The sequence below is a fragment of the Eriocheir sinensis genome, chromosome 7 (genome assembly GCF_024679095.1).
Source record: "Eriocheir sinensis breed Jianghai 21 chromosome 7, ASM2467909v1, whole genome shotgun sequence".
NCBI classification, from domain to species: domain Eukaryota; kingdom Metazoa; phylum Arthropoda; class Malacostraca; order Decapoda; family Varunidae; genus Eriocheir; species Eriocheir sinensis.
The window spans coordinates 18,192,376-18,213,523 of NC_066515.1; the positions used below are offsets into that span (position 1 = coordinate 18,192,376).

General features: G+C 43.5%; 2 long non-coding RNA genes across 5 annotated transcripts; one reads left to right on the plus strand and one right to left on the minus strand.

Annotated features, from left to right (window-relative positions):
- Positions 1-6,534: 6,534 nt before the first annotated feature.
- LOC126993799 (uncharacterized) lies at positions 6,535-7,808 on the plus strand. 2 transcript variants are annotated; one of them, XR_007748290.1, is made up of 3 exons: positions 6,535-6,677; positions 7,272-7,339; positions 7,408-7,808. It is a non-coding gene; the product is annotated as an uncharacterized LOC126993799 (long non-coding RNA). The 2 variants fall into 2 exon arrangements; XR_007748289.1 differs by lacking the exon at positions 7,272-7,339 and having other exon boundaries at positions 6,540-6,677.
- LOC126993811 (uncharacterized) lies at positions 6,583-7,576 on the minus strand. Of its 3 annotated transcripts, XR_007748303.1 has the most exons (4): positions 7,440-7,576; positions 7,304-7,371; positions 6,770-6,895; positions 6,583-6,705 (listed from the first exon to the last, which is right to left on the minus strand). It is a non-coding gene; the product is annotated as an uncharacterized LOC126993811 (long non-coding RNA). The 3 variants fall into 3 exon arrangements; XR_007748301.1 differs by lacking the exon at positions 7,440-7,576 and having other exon boundaries at positions 6,833-6,895; positions 7,304-7,431; XR_007748297.1 differs by lacking the exon at positions 7,440-7,576 and having other exon boundaries at positions 7,304-7,431.
- Positions 7,809-21,148: the final 13,340 nt, after the last annotated feature.

Consider the following 21,148-nt stretch of genomic DNA (forward strand, 5'->3'; position numbering starts at 1 on the left):
ACTTGAAACTCACTTCTTCATTTACTCGTTTCCCCAAGGTCTATCTCACCTGATCTTACCTGTTACCTGTGCTCACCTGTCCCTATATCACCTGTCCTGTCCCTTATTCCAGTATCATCTATTTCTCTGTGTCACCTGTTTTCATCTACAATTGATCTATCTGCCTATCTATCTACCTGTTCTATGTGTATGTTATCTGTCTAATTATTCGTGTTTATCTATCTAACGATCTATCTATCCGTTTCTCAGTCTGTGTTCCTCTATCGCTCCATCAATCTGAATATCTGTTTATCTTCATTTCTAACGGATTGTCAGACTATTTATCCGTTTGTATGTCAGTCAATTTGTTGCATGAGCGGCCACACCTAATGCATTTTTCATAACCAATATTGTTACTGTTCATTGGCGTGTCTGTTTCGTGCCGGTGTACGTGCGTGCGTGCGTGTGTTTTGTTTCAACTCCACTTTTTTTTTTTTCAAGGACTAAAATAAAAATGTATTATTCCCGCGTCAGATTTATGCATACCGGCAACTCGTGTGTGTGTGTGTGTGTGTGTGTGTGTGTGTGTGTTTTGTGCCGTATGTTGGTGGGATTGTGCAGGAAACAGACAAGTATATAATCCAACTGTGTGTGTGTGTGTGTGTGTGTGTGTGTGTGTGTGTGTGTGTGTGTGTGTGTGTGACAACTCTAGGTCTCTATTTACAACCTGAAGCTAAACATTTTAACGACATACAAATATTCACAACACTTTAGGATTTTTTATGTATACGTTACGAAGGTTATATCATCTGTATTACCTTAGGATCTGAACTTTCAACATCACTACCAGCACAGTCATCACTTCTGTCTGCCACCACCACCACCACAGCAGCAAAATCAACATCATCACCAACTTTCAAAACCCGTCATCACCACCTGCATAACCTTATCAAAGTGTCCAACAACAGCACCAATAGTAATAAAAACATCAACAACAACACCATCGTCAGCACCAACAAACACATCCCCATCACCAACTTGCACAGCCCCTCACCACCTCACCTGAATAACCTTACCCAACCTGTGATCTTGCCCACTTAACTTACTTCTGATGGTCTACTGAAGAAGGTGAAAAAGAGAGTGACACTTCTTCGGGATGGAGTCTCCACACCGCTTTCAGACTTTCCCCCTTTATGTGGCTTTTCCCCTCCACCTTACCCTTTCAAAACTTCCCTTTCTCCTCCCCCTCCTCCCCACTCCCCTTTCTCCCCCTTTCAAATGCGGGTGAAGGGATGGAAAACACCTGTCTGTGAGGGGACGAGGAAGCTATTCAAAAACCCACAGTGCAGATGACATGCTTCACAGACACACCACACAAACTCTCACACACACACACACACACACACACACACACACACACACACACACACACACACACACACACACACACACACACACACACACACAACACACACACACACACACACACACACACACACACACACACACACACACAAACAAACAAACAAACAAACACACACACACACACACACACACACACACACACACACACACACACACACACACACACACACACACACACACAAACAAACACACACACACACACACACACACACACACACACACACACACACACACACACACACACACACACACACACACACACACACACACACACACACCACTCCGTGTCGCAAATGGTTTGAGCGCTGCGCTGCCAGGGTTCACGATCTGACAGGGCGACGGTTCGAGCCCGCTCAGGACGGATTATTTCCGTTGACTAGGAGTGGTCTCACACACACACACACACACACACACACACACACACACACACACACACACACATACCACTCCGTGGCGCAACTGATTAGAGCTCTGCGCTGCCAGGTTTCACGGTCTGACAGGGCGGCGGTTCGAGCCCGCTCACGCCGGACTCTTTCCTTTGACTAGAAGTGGTTACTGTCCCCGCTTAAGCAAGGGGGATGGGGGGTGTGGTGTGTGAGGTCTTGGCAGTACCCATAGATCGACAATAAAGAGCACTTGCTCATGTCGGGAGGGTACCTGCTGGCGATTACGACTCCAACACGTGATCAGGCCGTGGTGCGTTACACACACACACACACACACACACACACACACACACACACACACACACACACACACATACACACACACACACACACACACACACACACACACACACACACACACACACACATACAAACACACACGAGACTGTCTGCCATCCACAACCTTTTCTCAATCTTCTTCTTCTTCTTCTTCTTCTTTTTCTCCTCCTCCTCCTCCTCCTCCTCCTCCTCATATTCCCACTCCCTCTCCCTCTCCGTTTCTCCCTATCTCCCATTCCAAGAACCATCCACCCAACACACCCACACATCCCTTTCCTATCCACCCGTGTCTTGTCCCATTCCTTCTACACTTTCTCACACTCTCTTTACCTCACCCCGCCTCTGCCTCATTTCCCCAACCATTCCCTTCCCTCCATGATGCTACAGAGAACTCGTCCCTCTCTTCCAGCTACCCTCCACCTCCTCATCCTCTCCCAGCCTCTCTCCGCTCCCCACTCTGGATCAAAGGACGAGAGAGAGAGAGAGAGAGAGAGAGAGAGAGAGAGAGAGAGAGAGAGGAGAGAGAGAGAGGAGAGAGAGAGAGAGAGAGAGGAGAGAGAGAGAGAGAGAGAGAGAGAGAGAGAGAGAGAGAGAGAGAGAGAGAGAGAGAGAGAGAGAGAGAGAGAGAGAGAGAGAGAGAGAGAGAGAGAGAGAGAGAGAGAGAGAGAGAGATATAGGGGGGGGGCGAGAGAGAGAGAGAGAGAGAGAGAGAGAGAGAGAGAGAGAGAGAGAGAGAGAGAGAGAGACAGAGAGAGAGAGAGAGAGAGAGAGAGAGAGAGAGAGAGAGAGAGAGAGAGAGAGAGAGAGAGAGAGAGAGAGAGAGAGAGAGAGAGAGAGAGAGAGAGAGAGAGAGAGAGAGAGAGAGAGAGAGAGAGAGAGAGAGAGAGAGAGAGAGAGAGAGAGAGAGAGAGAGAGAGAGAGAGAGAGAGAGAGAGAGAGAGAGAGAGAGAGAGACAGAGACAGACACAGACAGACAGACAGACAGATAGACAGGGAGGCAGATAGACAGACAGACAGAAAGATAGACACAGTTACCTTGGTCAAGTCCTACTGTCTGTAATACCTATTTTTTCTTTACCTATACAAAACCTGCATGAATCACTCTCTCTATATCTATCCGTACCTATCTATCTGTCTATCTATCTATCCATCTATGTATCTATCAGCATCTGAAGCAGAAGCGTCCACTCACATCCCTTCAAGTTCCATGTATCACCAAGACTCGCGACTCGCTCTGATGATCGCCAGGACCCAATACCATCCCGGGCTCTTTGTCTGTGCCTGAAGTTTCTTAGCCTCGCCTCGCCTCGCCTCGGTACAAAACCAGCCTCCACTCGTTAACACAAAGGCGAGGAGGAGAGAGAGGGAGAGAAAGAGACAGAGAGAAGGAGAGAGGAAGGGAAGGAGGGAGAGAGGGTAAGTGAGGGATGGAGAGTGTTGGCAAGGGATTGTTTCGGCTGATTCAATTTGCATTCCTCGTCTTTGGACTGTGACGTTGGACTCTGTGTGTGTGTGTGTGTGTGTGTGTGTGTGTGTGTGTGTGTGTGTGCGCGTGCGTGCGTGCGTGCGTGCGTGCGTGTGTGTGTGTGTGTGTGTGTGTGTGTGTGTGTGTGTGTGTGTGTGTGTGTGTGTGTGTGTGTGAAGGCGAGACAGAGGCAAGGGTGATGAATGAACTAAGGAATGAATGCATGAATGACGGACTGGCTTACGGTAATGGTGATGATGGAGATGGTGATGGTGGTTATGGTAATAGTGCTTGTGGTGGTGATGGTGATGAATCGGCCTCCGTGACTTAAGGGACTTGTGGATGCTCTTAACAAGGATGGATGAGTCTGTGTGTATTGTTTCCTCGTCTTCAGCAGGATGATGAGGATGAATAAAAATAAGTTTGTCATGAAAGTCCCTCGAGATAACGATAATGAAGAGGCAGAGGTAAAGGAAGATATGGAAGGATAAGAAATGGGAGAAAAAATAAAGAAGAGAAGGAGAGAGATAAGGAGCAGCAAGAAGAGACGTAATTATGGATAAAGAAAATAAGAGAAGAAATAAAAGAGGAATAGAAATAGGAAAAGGAATAGAAAGAGGAGTATGAAAGAGAAGACCGATGGAGGAAAGGAGAGAGGCAAGAAACAGAAGGCATGGATAAAGAAAAATACGGAGAAGAAAGAAGGAATAGAAAGAAGAAAAAACAGAAGACCGAGCAGGGAGGGAAGGAGAGTGATGAGTATAGGAAGAGCAAGTAGAAAAACAAGAAGGTATGGATATAGATAAAGACGAGAAGGAAGAGACGGAAAAGAAAGGGAAGGAGGCAGAGAGAAAGGATAACCTAATTGTACCCTTCTATATGTCACCCATCTTAAACGATATACTATTTTGGTTACACTCCCTCCATCACAAGCTAAGAATAAATACTAAACCAACCAACGTTCCTCCACACTCAACATTAATTCAACCATACACACATGTCATAGTTGAATCTACACTGAGGTGACTTCTGAGCAGGGGTGGATCAAATACAACTGTATTTGTATTTGAATTGTATTTAAATACAAGTTTGATGTATTTGTATTTGTATTTGTATTTTGACATCCAGAGAAAAAAGTATTTTGTATTTGTATTTGTATTTTGGCACCCAGAAAAAAAAGTATTTTGTATTTGTATTTGTATTTCGAGTCAAAACCATTTGAGGAGGATAAATACTGTTAAGGAAATAGAAAAAGAAATAATGTTAAGCCGCGTTAAGGCGGAGGAGGAAACAGATTAAGGTTGAAGGCGAAGGAGGAAAGGATTAACGTCAGATCACGGGGAAAGCGGAGTAAGGAGAACATTAAGGTTGAAGGCGGAGGAGGAAAAAAATTAAGGGTGGGGAGTAAGGAGGAAATTAACCTCAGGTCACATGGAGGAGGAGTAGGAGAGGATTTAGGGAGTTACTGAGGGATGGGTGGCTCGGAAGAAGGATCCGCCCGCAAAAATGTGTGACGTCACTAAATGGGAGGCGTAGGGGATGAGATGTGAGTGAAGACGACGAGAGACAGTAAACCGATCTACTGCTTTAACTTGGCATATGCACTACAGCCACCTATCAAAAAGAGGTTGCATTCATTTCTTGAGCGGACTGATGTCATTGCCGCAGCTGTCATGGGCCCCAGGTTTAAGCTAGCATGGATGCCATGTAAGAAAATGCAAAAGGAAAAGGTTTCCAAGATTGTGGACCTAATTATTTCAGAGTAAACTCAGTCGACCTTGAAGAAGAAAACATTTCAAGAGAGTGAGCCTTTCGTCTTTTCGGCTGGCATGAGTGCAACACGACCTCGTCTTTTTGCCTACATGCCTCCAGCTGGGCAAATGATGGCAAGTGCATCAACAAATGACACTTCAGTGGTGAAGGCAGAACTTGAAACGTACCTAGAAGAAGGTGTTTTGCCTTTTGATGTCAATCCACTGAGGTACTGGCGTGATGCAAAAAGCTTCAAATATCTGAAGCACTTTGCCAAGAATATTCTAGGGTGCTGTGCAACAACATGGACGCCCCGGGAAGCATGTCACATCCACGAACATAAAAAAAAGTCCCCGCAGAGAAATTAAACAGCCGTCGTGATGATAACAGAAAAAGAGCAAAGGGCGGGAGGCGAGGGGGATGAAAGGGATGGAGGGAGATGAAGGGGAGGGAGAATGGAAAGGAAAGGGGGCTGAAGAAGAAGTTTGAAAGAAATATATGTATAGAGAGCAAGGATGAAAGAAAGGGAGAAATAGAATGAAATAAAGAAGAGAAAAATAGAGGAACAGACGACTAAAGAGAAGTGGCAGCCCAATACAAATGTTAGGAAACTTTAGTTGGCCGTCCTCGTGAGTCAACACGCTCACTGGTGTTCTCCCTCAGCAGGTGTGTGAATGCAATGTACCTGAAAGACGTTAATTGGTGAACTAATTCTTACTATGTAATATCAATCAATCAGTCAATCAGGGAAAGAAAATATAATTAAAAAGAAAAATTGGAAGTAAGAAAGAAAAGGGAAAAGGATGCTGCGCCGGAAGCCGCGGCGAGGATTCCTTATGATGCTTGTGCGCGTCCCCGAGGCCCATCGGTCCTCATCCAAGAACCGATAAACGCGGTGACCGGCGCCTTCACGGCATTTATGATTAATTTTATAATCCAGTCTGGTAGTTTTAAGAAGCGAGTTCTTGCATCCGCCCTATTCGAATCGGCGGGGCGGTGGAGCGCCAGCGAGCCCAAGGTCTCCCAGGCGAGCATGGCAGGACTGGAGGGCTCCCGGCAGGGCGCCTCGGCGTCCATCGGGACCCCGACGGAGGTGCCGGAGATCTTTCGGCTACAACGCCGGGCAGGTGGGGCTCGTTAGCCGTGGTAGGCAATCTGCCTAGGAGAGCAAACTCCGAACAACAAACCCGGGCAGGTGAGGTTCGTTAGCCGTGGTAGGCAATTCACCTAGGAGAGCAAACTCCGAACAATAAACCCGGGCAGGTTGGGCTCGTGAGCCGTCATAGGTAATACACCTAGGAGAGCAAACTCCGAACAATAAACCCGGGCAGGTGGAGGTCGTTAGTGAAAGCAGTTCACCTAGGAGAGCAAACTCCGAACAATAAACCCGGGCAGGTGGAGGTCGTTAGCGAAAGCAGTTCACCTAGGAGAGCAAACTCCGATTACAAACCCGGGCAGGTGGAGGTCGTTAGCGAAAGCAGTTCACCTAGGAGAGCAAACTCCGATTACAAACCCGGGCAGGTGGAGGTCGTTAGCGAAAGCAGTTCACCTAGGAGAGCAAACTCCGATTACAAACCCGGGCAGGTGAAGGTCGTTAGTGAAAGCAGTTCACCTAGGAGAGCAAACTCCGATTACAAACCCGGGCAGGTGGGTCGTGAGCCGTGAAAGGTAGTTCACCTAGGAGAGCAAACTCCGATTACAATAAACCCGGGCAGGTGGAGGTCGTTAGCCGAAAGCAGTTCACCTAGGAGAGCAAACTCCGAACAATAAACCCGGGCAGGTGAGGTTCGTGAGCCGTCATAGGTAATTCACCTGGGAGAGCAAACTCCGAACAATAAACCCGGGCAGGTTGGGCTCGTGAGCCGTCATAGGCAATACACCTAGGAGAGCAAGGAGAGCAAACTCCGAACAATAAACCCGGGCAGGTTGGGCTCGTGAGCCGTCATAGGCAATACACCTAGGAGAGCAAACTCCGAACAATAAACCCGGGCAGGTTGGGCTCGTGAGCCGTCATAGGCAATACACCTAGGAGAGCAAACTCCGATCATAAAACCCGGGCAGGTTGGGCTCGTGAGCCGTCATAGGTAATACACCTAGGAGAGCAAACTCCATACATAAAACCCGGGCAGGTGGAGCTCGTCAGCCGTGGTAGGCAATCTGCCTAGGAGAGCAAACTCCGAACAATAAACCCGGGCAGGTGGAGCTCGTCAGCCGTGGTAGGCAGTCTGCCTAGGAGAGCAAACTCCGAACAATAAACCCGGGCAGGTGGAGCTCGTCAGCCGTGGTAGGCAGTCTGCCTAGGAGAGCAAACTCCGAACAATAAACCGGGGCAGGTGGAGCTCGTTAGATGTCGTAGACAATCCACGTGATGGGAACACCAAAGAAAAGGAAAATAAAAAGGAACACCAGAAAAAGGAAAATATAGTAACAAAACATCAAGAAAAGAAAAGAAAAAACATAGATCATCCACCTTCAGGCCCTAAACATCTCCAAAATTATGGGTGAGTCTTTTCTGGGGAGAAAGAGGCTCATCCAAACCAAAGAACATCAAATAGGGATGATATAGAAAGGAACACCAAAAAAATAGGAAAGAGAGAAAAAAAACATCGCAAAAGAAAAGTAACAACAATAACAGAACAACGTCAAGAAAAGTAACACACAAAGAAACATCATCCACCATTCGGCCAAAAACTAACATCACCAAAATTATGGGTGGGTCTTTTCTGGGGAGAAAGAGGCTCATCCAGACCAAAGAACATCAAAGAGGGATGATATAGAAAAGAACACCAAAAAATAGGGGAAAAAAGAGCAAAAAAACATCGCAAAAGAAAAGTAATAGCAATAACAGAACAACATCAAGAAAAGTAACATACAAAGAAACATCATCCACCATTCGGCCCCAAACTAACATCACCAAAATTATGGGTGGGTCTCTTCTGGGAGGAAAGCGGCTCACCCAGACCAATGAACATCAACAAGAGGATGATATGAAATAAAAGAACATCAAAAAACACGAAGAAAAGAAATAAGAAGAAAAAGAACAGAAAAAACATCGGAAAAGGAAAACAAGAAGAAAAACACATCAAGAGAAGAAAAATATAAGAAACATCATCCACCTTTCGGCCCCTAACTAACATCACCAAAATTATGGGTGGGTCTCTTCTGGGAGGAAAGCGGCTCACCCAGACCAATGAACATCAACAAGAGGATGATATGAAATAAAAGAACATCAAAAAAGAAAAACAACAGCAAGAAAACAAAGAAAAAGATAAAGAAAAGAAAAGAAACAAAAAGAAAAAGAAAAACACCAAAATAAAATAAAACAAAAACAAAAAAATAATCCAAATAAATAAATAAATAAACAAATACAGAATACAGTAAAATTAACGAACTAACTAACTAATTCAAACTGTCTAACTATTAAACTACCTATCTAACTACCTATCTAACTAAGGGTACTATACAAGGGTACTATTGGACTACCTATTAACTAACTAACTATCAAATCATCTAACGATCGAACATGTATTTATCTGAGTCTTTATCTATTTATCTGCATGGCTATCTATCATTATGTTTATCTATCCATTTTTTTTTCTTTTTGCAGTTAAGGAAGCAGCTCAAGGGCAAAAGTAGATAAATAAATAAAAATCCGCATAAATAAAAATAAGTTCTATCTCTATATCTTTTATTTGTTTATTTGATTATCTTATTTGTTCATCTTATTTATTTGTTTACTTATCTAGTCCATCATCAGTCATGGTCAGTTCTATCTACACGTTTTCCTGCCACAATTTTTTTTCATTGTGTAGTCCTTAGTTCCGATCCGACCTTGAGCTGGAAGGGAAGGACGGGGGCAGGGAGGCAAGAAGAGGGAGGGAGGGAGGGGGAGGTAGGACAGAGTAATAGGAAGAATTTGGATTATAATAGTCCCCCACCATCCCCCTCTGCAGCCTAAAATTAAAACGAAGAAAAGCGTCAAGTAAAAAAAAAAAAAATGGTAGCTAACAATGATAAAGAGTTTGCTAAAAAAAAAATGGAAATCGATGAGGTAAAGACTTGGCAGTTTTTTTTTTTTTCAACACAGAAGACAGAAAGCTCAAGGGCCAAAATAAGAGGATACAAAAAAAAAAAAGATCGCTACGTCGCTGCTCCCCAATCTTTATCCTTTTGATTATCTGTGTCTTGGATGTGGCAGAGTAAGAGACTTTGTATAACTACTGATATTTGTACTCTTCCGGGTATACCCCATTCACGGTGCTCAATAATGATGATAACAGTATAGCAGCAAGTAGTACGCAGTAGCTAGCGAGGCGGCACCTTTTAGCACTTCAGTTTCCGTCACAACCTTACGGCACATTTCTTAAACTTCGTCGAGCGTTTAAAACTCATTCCCCGCTCTCTATTGTTACGTACTTTACAGAGAGAGAGAGAGAGAGAGAGAGAGAGAGAGAGAGAGAGAGAGAGAGAGAGAGAGAGAGAGAGAGAGAGAGAGAGAGAGAGAGAGAGAGAGAGAGAGAGAGAGAGAGAGAGAGAGAGAGAGAGAGAGAGAGAGAGAGAGAGAGAGAGAGAGAGAGAGAGAGAGAGAGAGAATATGTTTGTTAACCATTGCACTTAGCCATGACACCAAAGGAAGAAAACTGAAGGTAAAGTTAAAGGCGGGTGCATACGCTATTCTTCTTACGCTATCTTCTCACGTAGTTGACTGCTCTTTCGGCCACCTCTTCGGATTCTTTACAGGAGAAGCAAGTAGTGGACTTTTTTATTGTTGTTTCCTTTTTGTGTGCCCTTGTGTTGTCTCCTTTGCTGTAAAAAAAAAAAAAAAAATTGCTGTGTGTGGCTGCGATAGGTACTCATCTCCGCACAGTTGACCCTTTGAGCTTGTGGTAGGCAAGAACCTGTTAGTTACCGGCACCATCTGAGAGGGTGTTTAGTAAGGCCGGCAAGTTTTACACTCCTAAGCGAGCAAAACTCGGCCCGGAAACCTTCCGGGCATTAATGATGATAAAATGCAATTATGATGTGAAGTGTAAACTTGTGAAAAAAGTATCTTTATATTTTTTGTATAATTTCAGGAGTATTTTTATTTGTATCTTTGAAATCTGGAATAGGAGTATTTGTATTTTTATTTGTATTTTTAGATTCAGGAATATAAATATTTGTATTTGTATTTGTATATTTAGATTCAGGAATAAAAGTATTTGTATTTGTATTTGTATTTGTATTTTTGGAATCCCGAACAAAAGTATTTGTATTTGTATTTGTATTTTTGGAATCCCGAACAAAAGTATTTGTATTTGTATTTGACTTGTAAAAAATCAGTATTTGATCCAACCCTGCTTCTGAGACCCACGTTCGAATCCCGCCATAACAATCCGGCAATCTCACACCTCAATTCGTGTTCTCAAGACTCATATAAGAAAGAGGTACCGCAGTTAACTTTTTTTTTGCTGATACTAAGAAAGCTCAGATCATCCTATTATAAAAACACTCAACACGCACACGCACACACACACACACACACACACACACACACACACACACAGACACCCACCACAAACACAACAGCACACTCGCTTACGTTCAAATTCTCCTCCCGGTCAAGGGCAACGGAGTAATAATCTTTTACCATGAAAATTTATATTCTTAATGAAACGAAGGCAAACGCACGCCAAATGTCACCGAGTGTTAAGTTGCATCCCTCTATCTAGCTATCCATCTCTTTGCAGGTTGTTTCCTCATGAATAGGGGGATAAGAGGAACACGGAGGCAGCATTAACGTGTCATGAATCACCTGAGCGCAGCAAGAGGGCGGCAGGAGGCAAAGGGAGGAACCAAAGGGACCAACACGACTACGGAGGCGCAACGAAGGCCTCACGGAACCAGAAGGAAAGGGACGCAGAACCAGGCAGAGTGAACCAGAAGAGAATGACGCAAAACCAGGCCCTCTCGTAACCTGTATGAAGGGATGAGAGGAAGGAGGAGGAGGAGGAGGAGGAGGGAGAGGAGGAAAGAGAGGTGAGAGACGGGATGGGAGAGCGACGATACGGGACAAATAGAGAGAGAAAGAAGGAAGGTAAAAATGGAGAGAAGGGTGCATGCATGGGGGAGGAGGAAGGTGAAGGGGAGTTAGGAAGGATGGATGAACAAACAGGAAGTGAGGAGAAGAGATGACCAAAAAGTAGAGAGGGATGAGGAGAAGTGGAGGAGGTGGAGGAGGAGAGGGAAGAGGACGGTACGAAGAGAACGAAGGAGGGAAGACGGAGGAGAGAAGAGGAAAAGCCGGACAGGAAAAAAAGGGAAGATAAAGAAAAGGTAACTAAAGAGAAAGAGGAAGGGAGAGAAGGATGAGGAAGAAGAGGAGGAGACGAAAGAGGGAGGGGTGGGAGGATGAATGAGAGGAAGACAAACAAACACACACACCCTCCTCACCCCCCCCCCCACACACACACACGCACAGATCCTACGGGACAGCGGTGAAGGAGCGGAGTTTTCAGGGCAGGAGGGAGGAGGAGGAGGATCGGGAGTGCTTTTAAAGGATAAGAGAAGTCCAAATGAGCTTTGTCCCCGCTCCTTCCCTCGATGCTGTGCCGCGAGGGAGAGGGAGAGAAGGAAAGCCAGGGAGGAAAATAGAAAAAGATTAACGTTGTGCTGAAGAGAGATGGAGCAGAACAACGTAAAGTCAATCTCTAAGTAACTATTAAAGGTTCAGAAAAAGATCGCGATAATTAGAGAAGTGATTGAGGTAGGGATGAAAACAGAGTGATGGTTTACGATAAAATAACAGGGAAGAGAAAACATCTGAACATATTACTGGAAAAAGTGACGAATAACGAAGATGCGATATAAAAGATAGGAATGAAAACAACAATGAATGGCTGAATAAAGAAAACTGAAACAAGAAATAGTAAAGCGAAACATCCTCGAATATATAAATTACTGGAAAGATGATAATTACTGCTTTGAAAATATATATAACCATGATGAGCAGAAAATTAAAACAAGAAGTGGTCAGCGGGTAATTCAGTGCGTGGGAGTTATGAGACCAACAAACTGTGACGCATCCTAAACATTATTATATATCCCACCGGCTGAAAAAACGCTGATTACTGCTTTGAAAAAAATTACAACACGAGCAAATCAATGACGAGCAGAGACGGAAAGAAAGAGTGATCAGCGGGTATTTCAATGCGTGGGAATGACGAGACTAAGTGAGACGCATCTTGAAATATTACTATGCTCTCAATGCCTGAAAAAACGCTAATTACTGCTTCATAAAAATACAATGAGGATATAACGATGACGGAAAGAGTAAAAGTAGCCACTAGGAATGACGAGCAGATGTTTCTCTCCCCTTCAACCTACTTCTCGTCTTCCTCCTCCCTTCTCCCTCCTTCCAGTTTTACCTTCCTTCTCTCTCTCTATTTGTCCCTTCTCCCTCCCCCTTCTCCTTCCTTCCATTTTTACCTTCCTTTCTTTTCGCTCTCTATTTGCCCCCTGTTGTCTCCTTCCCATGTCTTCTCACGTTGCTTCCACTGTACTCGTGAATAGCGGAGTGAAACATCCTTAGAGTTTCTGTTGATTGTGAGACTAAGAGAAACTAATATCTAACTACAACTTTATTTTCCCTACCAAAAAGTGAAATCCAGAGAGAAACAAAAAGCCAAACTGATATCTTATTTCATTTTTATTTCTCTACCTAAAATCAAAACTACAAGCAAAACAAAAAGCGAAACTAATGCCTTACTATAATATATTCTTTCCCTACCTACAAACGACCTCCATCCCGCGGAGCTGTGTTGTGAGGGGCGCGTCCTGACCCTCACAATACAGGTCATTGGCCCCGCCCCGCCAATGACTGTGGTCGCCAGCCGTCTACAGAAGGAAATGATAGAGAAGTGAATAGGCAGCATTACCACCATCACCACCATTACAACCAACACTACGCCACCATTATCACCATCACCATCACTACTAAAACCCCCTTATCACACCAGCACCACCACCACCACTACCCCAAGACCACCACCACCATCACAACATCAACAACAACAACGTAGCCTCATAGGAATGCCTTGTAGACACAGAAGGAAGGTCAAGCAGCGATTTCCGGATGCTGGGATGTGTAAGATTCTCTCTCTCTCTCTCTCTCTCTCTCTCTCTCTCTCTCTCGCACAAATTGGGTTTTTTTTCTACTATGTTTATTCATCTCTTCTAAGTAGTTTCATTCGCGATCATTATTTTTTTTTGTCCAGTTATCTTTCGTTCTCTTCTAGTTTATCTTTAGGCCTACTTAAGACTGTAAAGTCCCTCAATCAATCTGTAAGGGTTTTTTTCGTCACTCTTTTACTTTGTCATCTGTGAGTGTAAAGGTTTGTCTAGATATTTCCCGTCAGTCTTGATTCTCATATTATATCCAACTTAATGTAGTTCATCTGCTGAAGTCAGGGGCGGCAAATTCAAAGTTCACTCGCTACCATAAAACACACACACACACACACACACACACACACACACACACACACACACACACACACACCATCATGCAGCAGATAACACCCGCACAAGTCAAGGAAAATACATGCAGAGTCATTTCCTTAACATCAGTAGTCCACTTTTTTTCATTCGTGAAGTAAGGTTCCTGGTCGGGCAGAACGCGAAAGATTCAATTAACGCTCCGTTTGGCGCATCGCTTCATTCCGCCTCCAGGACAAGATTCAAAAAGCTCGGCCACGATGTTAAGGGAAATTAAGTTTCGAGAATAAACAGCTAACGCGAAAATGTCGATAAACGAAAGCCTGTCATTACTGGAGCCCGTGTCCCTACTTCCTTCTTGACCAGAATTTATCTGACCAACCCATTACCACGCGCCCTGCCCGGCCCCGTGGCCTCCAGAACCTTAGTGACATCACCCTTATAACCCTGCACACTCACGCTGTGACATAGAAACCAAAACACTTACGCGTTTTTTTTTTTTTTGTTTTTTTTAAGTTGATTAAAATTTATTAATCTTAAAATATAAAAGAAAACATTTCTTCTGTATTTTTATTTATTTTGCTATTTTAACTACTAGTAAAATATAATTATAATTTAGGGGCTCTCAAAAATTACTATAATTGGCTTCACTTAAAAATTCGAGGTCTAAATATGAGTACAGCTGAGGCGCTGAGCGTTGAGCCGCACACCTGGGCCGTGGCAGCCTCAGCCGCGGGGCGACAGCCTCCCAGCGCGCTGTAAAAAACACACATTTCCGCAATAAGTATTACAAGAAAAGTTTTACCACCATTATGAAAACTATATGAACAGATATTACTGTATTAGACGGTTTGTTCTTTCCCTACCTACAATCGACCTCCATCCCGCGGGAGCTGCGTTGTGAGGGGCGCGTCCTGCCCCTCACAACACAGTCCATTGGCCCCGCCCCGCCAATGGCTGTGGTCGCCAGCCAGCTCTAGCATACCCTACTCCTATTGACTATTATTTACTGTATAAGAAGACAGTCCCGGCAATGACTCTGGTTATCAATATTTTTTTTTCAATATTTACATTACATTAATGTTTAAATGAGTCAAAAGACGACGTTTGAGCAAAAAGAATATTTCACACTTATTTACCCTATATAAATGAAAAACAAGTTATACTTCCACTATTAGTCAGCCCTATAAATGAACACAAAGCGATTCCCTTCAAGGCTCTTACCTAAAACTCAGAAGGGTTGGTGTGGCGAGGCACACTGTGCCGCTTCTTGCTGGCGTGGCTCCCGACACAGTGACCATCGCGCCGTGACACCGCATCCTCTTCTAAGTTTCCCTGCTGATCACCCGTGCATCTTTGTATCGAAACATTTTCGTGGTGTAAAATCCCCACCCCCACACACACCCCCACCCCACCCCATGCAACCCGCTACGAACGAGCGACACAACACGACCTTCTTCCACAAAACCAACCCGTAAAAAAGACAGTACGGGTGACGCCACACGTCAGAGTCACGGGCCGCGCGCTGGTCATGTAACAACAAGACTGCGTACACAAAAGCATGGAATCAAATGACATACCTGGATCAAACTCGTGCAGGTAAACAATCATGGTCTGTACTCACCACCTGAAAAGAAAAGAGAAAATACATTAATGTTTATCCCCCACTCAGGCATATTGCATGAACTCTCGCTCCCGGGAATAAATCAGGGATAATCTGTTATAAATATATGTCATTACGGAAATAATTATTTTTACAACCAGATTATTGGACGAGGCTCATCTGTGTGTGTGTGTGGGGGGGGGGCCGCTGAGGGGATGTGGAGGGGGGTGGAGGTGGAGGATATAAGAACGCGCGTTTCGCCAGCGGGTCGAGATATCGCCGGTGTTTGCTCTCTGGCTGGGCTGGAACCAAATGAGGAAAATATAAGATAATATATGGCAAGCACTCCACAAGAAGAAAAGTTTTCAGTCGGGTTACACTGGAGAGGCAATTGATTGATACTCACCTTTCTCCATACATGATATACACGTCCAAGTCCATACATAGGATATACCAGACTAAGAAGATAAAGATTTGAAAAAAAAAAAAAAAGAAATAACAAGTAATATCTTCTTCTGTAGAGAGAGAGAGGTGAAGACAAACAACTTATTGGTAAACAAAATAAAATATTTTTGTAAATAAATTGATGAAAATATCTCCTTTCTCTCGCTTGCGCGCTTCAAACGGCGAATGGCAGACACCGGACAGACAGACAGACAAGTGAGTACTTAATTATAATAAACAAGCAGACTAACGAAACACATTATATGTGAACGTAAGAACCAAACACTAAAACAGAAGATCGACCACGTAAGCAACTACAAACCAACCAAATCAATCGAAAGAAATTTCACTTAAACAAAAAAAAGTAGAAAAAAAATAATTTCCTGTTGTTTTGTTGTTGACGATTATGATGCCCCGACTAATATCTTCGCCAAGCTAAGTGAAAGAGTCGAGCGCGTGAGTCGAAGCTTCACGGGCCATTCTTGGAAACACTGAGTTTTGCCTCGCCTCGCTCGCCGAGTATCAATGATTGCTTCGAGTGGGATAAGCGGATACGATGCCTTTTGTCTTTGTATTGTTTTCGTATTGGTTCCTCTTTCCACCCCCTCCCCTCCCCCACTTTCCTTCCCCCCTTTCTCTACTCTTTCCACCCCATCCCCTTCAACACTTTCCTTCCTCCCTTTCTCTACTCTTTCCACCCCCTCCCCTTCAACACTTTCCTTCCTCCCTTTCTCTACTCTTTCCATCCCCTCCCCTTCAACACTTTCCTTCCCCCCTTTCTCTACTCTTTCCACCCCCACCCCTTCAACACTTTCCTTCCCCCCTTTCTCTACCCTTTCCACCCCCTCCCCTTCAACACTTTCCTTCCTCCCTTTCTCTACTCTTTCCACCCCCTCCCCTTCAACACTTTCCTTCCTCCCTTTCTCTACTCCTTCCCCCCCCCCCCCCCCCCCCCCTCCTGTCCCTACTCTCCAACTGTCATCTCAATTTATGTTTCCTTTCACCTTGCCTTCATTATTCCTACTTCTCTTCAGTTTTCCATATTCCTTTTCACGTCTTTATTTCACTCATTGCCATTTCTTATCCTCCGCCGCCTCTTGCGTTTTCTCTCTTGCTACGGTCCTTTCATTTCCTTTTCCTTTTGTATCCTTTCTTTCCTCCTCTTCTGTACCTGTTTTCGATATTTTTTTCGTTCTATATTTCTCCTCCTTGCTTCCTGCCGTCTCCCCTTCTCTATTTCCTTTCTGCGCCGCCCAAGCCTTGTCATTATTTATCTTGTCATCTCATTTTCTATCTTCTTTACCTAACTATTTTTCCCGTGTTACTTATTGTCAGATTTCCATTTCTTTCATCCATATATCGGTTTAAATCCATCTCGTGTCTTCCCACATTTTCTTCCATTAGTTTCACTCCGCTCTTTTCCCTTGTCTTCCTTCTCTCTTTTTCCAGTCTTCCTCCACCTGCTGTTCCTCCTCCTCTCCTCATCACACCTTGCCTTTTTCCTTCCTCCTCCTCTCCCTCTTCTCCCTTCTCTATTTTTAGTGTTCCTTCGTCTTCTGTTAATTCTTTCTTATCTATTCCCTGTCTTCTTCTATTAGTTTTCTTCCGCTCCTCTCTGCCTTTTTTCCTTTTTCAATTTTCACTATTCCTTCGCCTGCTGTTAATTCTTTCTCTTGTTTTCATTTTCTTCCATTAGTTTCCTTCCGTTTCTCCCCCTTTTCTCCCTTCTATTTTCACTATTCCTCCGTCTGCTGATAATTCTTTCTCTTGTTTTCATTTTCTCCCCCTTTTTTGTCCCTTCTATTTCCAGTATTCCTCCGTCTGCTGATAATTCTTTCTCTTGTTTTCATTTTCTCCCTTCTATTTCCAGTATTCCTTCGTCTGCTGTTAGTTCTTTCTCACATCTTCATTTTCTTCCAATATTTCCCTTCCCCTCCTCTCCCTTTCCTCCCTTTTCTTTCCTTGCTGGTCCTCCTCCTCGCCTCTCGACACCTTACCTTTTGTTCTCCCTACCTTCCTTACCTGCCTCGCCATAATTACACTCGATGCTGTGATTTCACCTGCCACATCAATCTTTCGTTTTGGCATAATGAAACACGCACGCACACACACACACACACACACACACACACACACACACACATACACCACCTAACGATCAAAAGGAAACACATAACAATATATATAAGACTACACCCGAAATTGACCTCTCGTTTGGCCATTCTAAACTATCTTCTGTTGTGGGAGCGGCAAGTAGCGGGCTTTTTTTTTTATTTACACTTTTTGTTGCCCTTGTGCCGACTCTTTTGTTGTAAAAAAATAACACAAATGCAGGAATTTTCGAATGACTGAAAATATCGAGAAAAAGAATAAATATTAAATGATTCCTGAAGTTATTCCAATACCTGGCTTCTGATAGTTATAGAATCCAATGCCTCTAATACTGTTAAAAGAGAAAACATAAGATAGATAGATAGATAGGCAGCTACAGATTGATAAACAGATAAAGAGGTGAGCTTAATGGGAGATAAAATACAAGGGAAGAAAAACATTAGTGATAAGACAGGTAGGAAAGTTATGCGTTAAGGGAAAGGGAAAAGATAGATAATGATGCACAGACAGAACATGGTGTGGTTGAGTAACTGACAACCACGATAGATAGCCCCTCAGCATTCAGGTGGATTGGCTTCTAATTAGTATGACAGGTGAGCCGGAAAGGGGGGAAGGGGGGGAGGAGGCGTGGGAGAAGGAATAATACAGCTGTCACTCTCACACGTGCTCCCCCAACCCCCTTCTCTCTCTCTCTCTCTCACACACACACACACACACACACACACACATATACACTTTTAATTAGATTCTTAATTACCATATTTCCTTCTTAATTGATTCTTATATAGTGATTTACCTGACGGCTTTCCACACAATATATACAAAAAATTATATATATGAAAACTCCACTCTGCAAACTGTTAGGAGATGATATAGTGACGATTTGGTAACTGCACTGTTAGGATAACTTACTGTGCTTCTCATTTCGACAAGCGAATCATTTTTTTTTTTTTATTGATAGATTGGAATTATCACTAACGCTGTTCTCCGTTCCGTTTTAATCACGTCTTTTCACTCAGACAAGCAAATTTTTAATCATTTTTTATAATGCTATGTGCTTTTAGTTAGTCCATTTATACATCAGTCTTATTCAACCCATTTCTGCTTCGTCTATACTCATTATCCTTGTCTCTCCTTTTAGTTAATTCATTTCTACATCAGTCTTATTCAACCCTTTTCCGCTTCGTCTATAATCCGTGCCCTTGTCTCTCCTTTTAGTTAATCCATTTCTACATCAGTCTTATTCAACCCTTTTCCGCTTCGTCTATAATCCGTGCCCTTGTCTCTCCTTTTAGTTAATCCATTTCTACATCAGTCTTATTCAACCCTTTTCTGCTTCGTCTATAATCCGTGCCCTTGTCTCTCCTTTAGTTAATCCATTTCTTCATCAGTCTTATTCAACCCTTTTCTGCTTCGTTTATACTCTGTGCCCTTGCCTCTCCTTTTCATCGGTTTTTGTTCATGGCATTTATCTTTTCCTTATCTCTCTTGCTTGTCTGTTCTGTCTACGCTGTGCTATCAGTTAAAATTACCATCCTTTACACATCTGTTAATTACTCTGTGTCTGTGCTCCTCGACTGTGCCTCTCTTTGTCTGTGTTTATTTCAATGTGTCTTTGTTAGAGGTATTCACTTCCGCTTGTGGAATTTGATTTTGTGTTTTATATTTCCTCTCTCTCCCTCTCCCTCTCTCTCTCTCTCTCTCTCTCTCTCTCTCTCTCTCTCTCTCTCTCTCTCAATGAAACAAAGTATTCCGCATAATTTGGTGATCACGTGAAATCGGCTACATGAGGAGACTTTTCCTTTCCCTCCTCCTCCTCCTCCTCCCCCTCCTCCATGCCTTACGAGTGTCCTCCATCTTTACATGCTCGGTCATCTCCTTCCCTATTTTTCCTCGTTATCCTCCTCCTCCTCCTCGGCCCATGTTGATCCGTCTCTTCTTAAGATTCTGTCATGTTCTCGATTTGGCTTGTGTCTTCGTCTGCTTGTCTGTGTTTAACCTCTTTGTCCGTCTGTGGATTTCCTTTTCTCTATCTGTTTGCCTGTCTGTTTGTCTTTCCCTTTGTCTGTGTATTTGTGTGTCTGTGCCTTACCCTTTGTTTGTCTATTTGCCTGTCTGTCTGTCTCTTACCCTTTGTCTATCCATTTGCCTGTCTGTGTCTTTTCCTTTGTATATCTCTCTATCTGCTGTCTGTTTGTCTTTCCCTTTGTCTGTGTATTTGTCTGTCTGTGCCTTTCTGTTTGTCTATCCATTTGCCTGTCTGGCTCTGTCTTTTCCTTTGTCTGTCTATCTATTTGCCTGTTTGTTTGTCTTTCTCTTTGTCTGTGTATTTGTCTGTCTGTGCCTTACCCTTTGTCTGTCTATTTGCCTGTCTGTCTGTGTCTTTTCCTTTATCTCTCCATCTATTTGCCTGTTTGTTTGTCTTTCCCTTTGTCTGTGTATTTGTATGTCTGTGCCTTACCCTTTGTTTATGTATTTGCCTGTCTGTCTGTGTCTTTTCCTTTCTCTGTTTGTCTGTCTGTCTGTGTCGTTTCCTTTGTCTGTTTGTCTGTCTGTCTGTGTCTTTTCCTTTCTCTGTTTGTCTGTCTGTCTGTGTCTTTTCCTTTCTCTGTTTGTCTGTCTGTCTGTGTCTTTTCCTTTCTCTGTTTGTCTGTCTGTCTGTGTCGTTTCCTTTGTCTGTTTACCTGTCTGTCTGTATCTTTCCCTTTATCTATTTATTTGCCTGTCTGTCTATTTTCCTTTGAAGTCTTATTGCTTATTGCTTTAACGCAGTAACCGTTTTGACATTCAGAACAAGAAGAACAAGAATAAGAACAAGAGCAAGAATAGGAACAAGAACTAGAACATGAACAAGAAGAACAAGAACAGGAGCTAAAGCCTGAACAAGAGGAGCAGGAGCATGCATAGGAACAAGAGGTGGAACAAGAACAGGGACGAGAACAACAGGAGCAAGAAGATGATAAAAAGACAATGTTCAAACCGAGCAACAACAACACAACATCTTCACAAGCAGATCGTTAAAACAAACACCTCTTCTACTCCTCTCCCAATTCTGAGATAGTCTTCCACAACATTTTCGTTTTCTACAATACCAATAGGGACGTTTTCTATCGCATAATTCTGGGTAAGCTAAAGGAATTCTGATATATGAAGGAACGCCAATGAGAG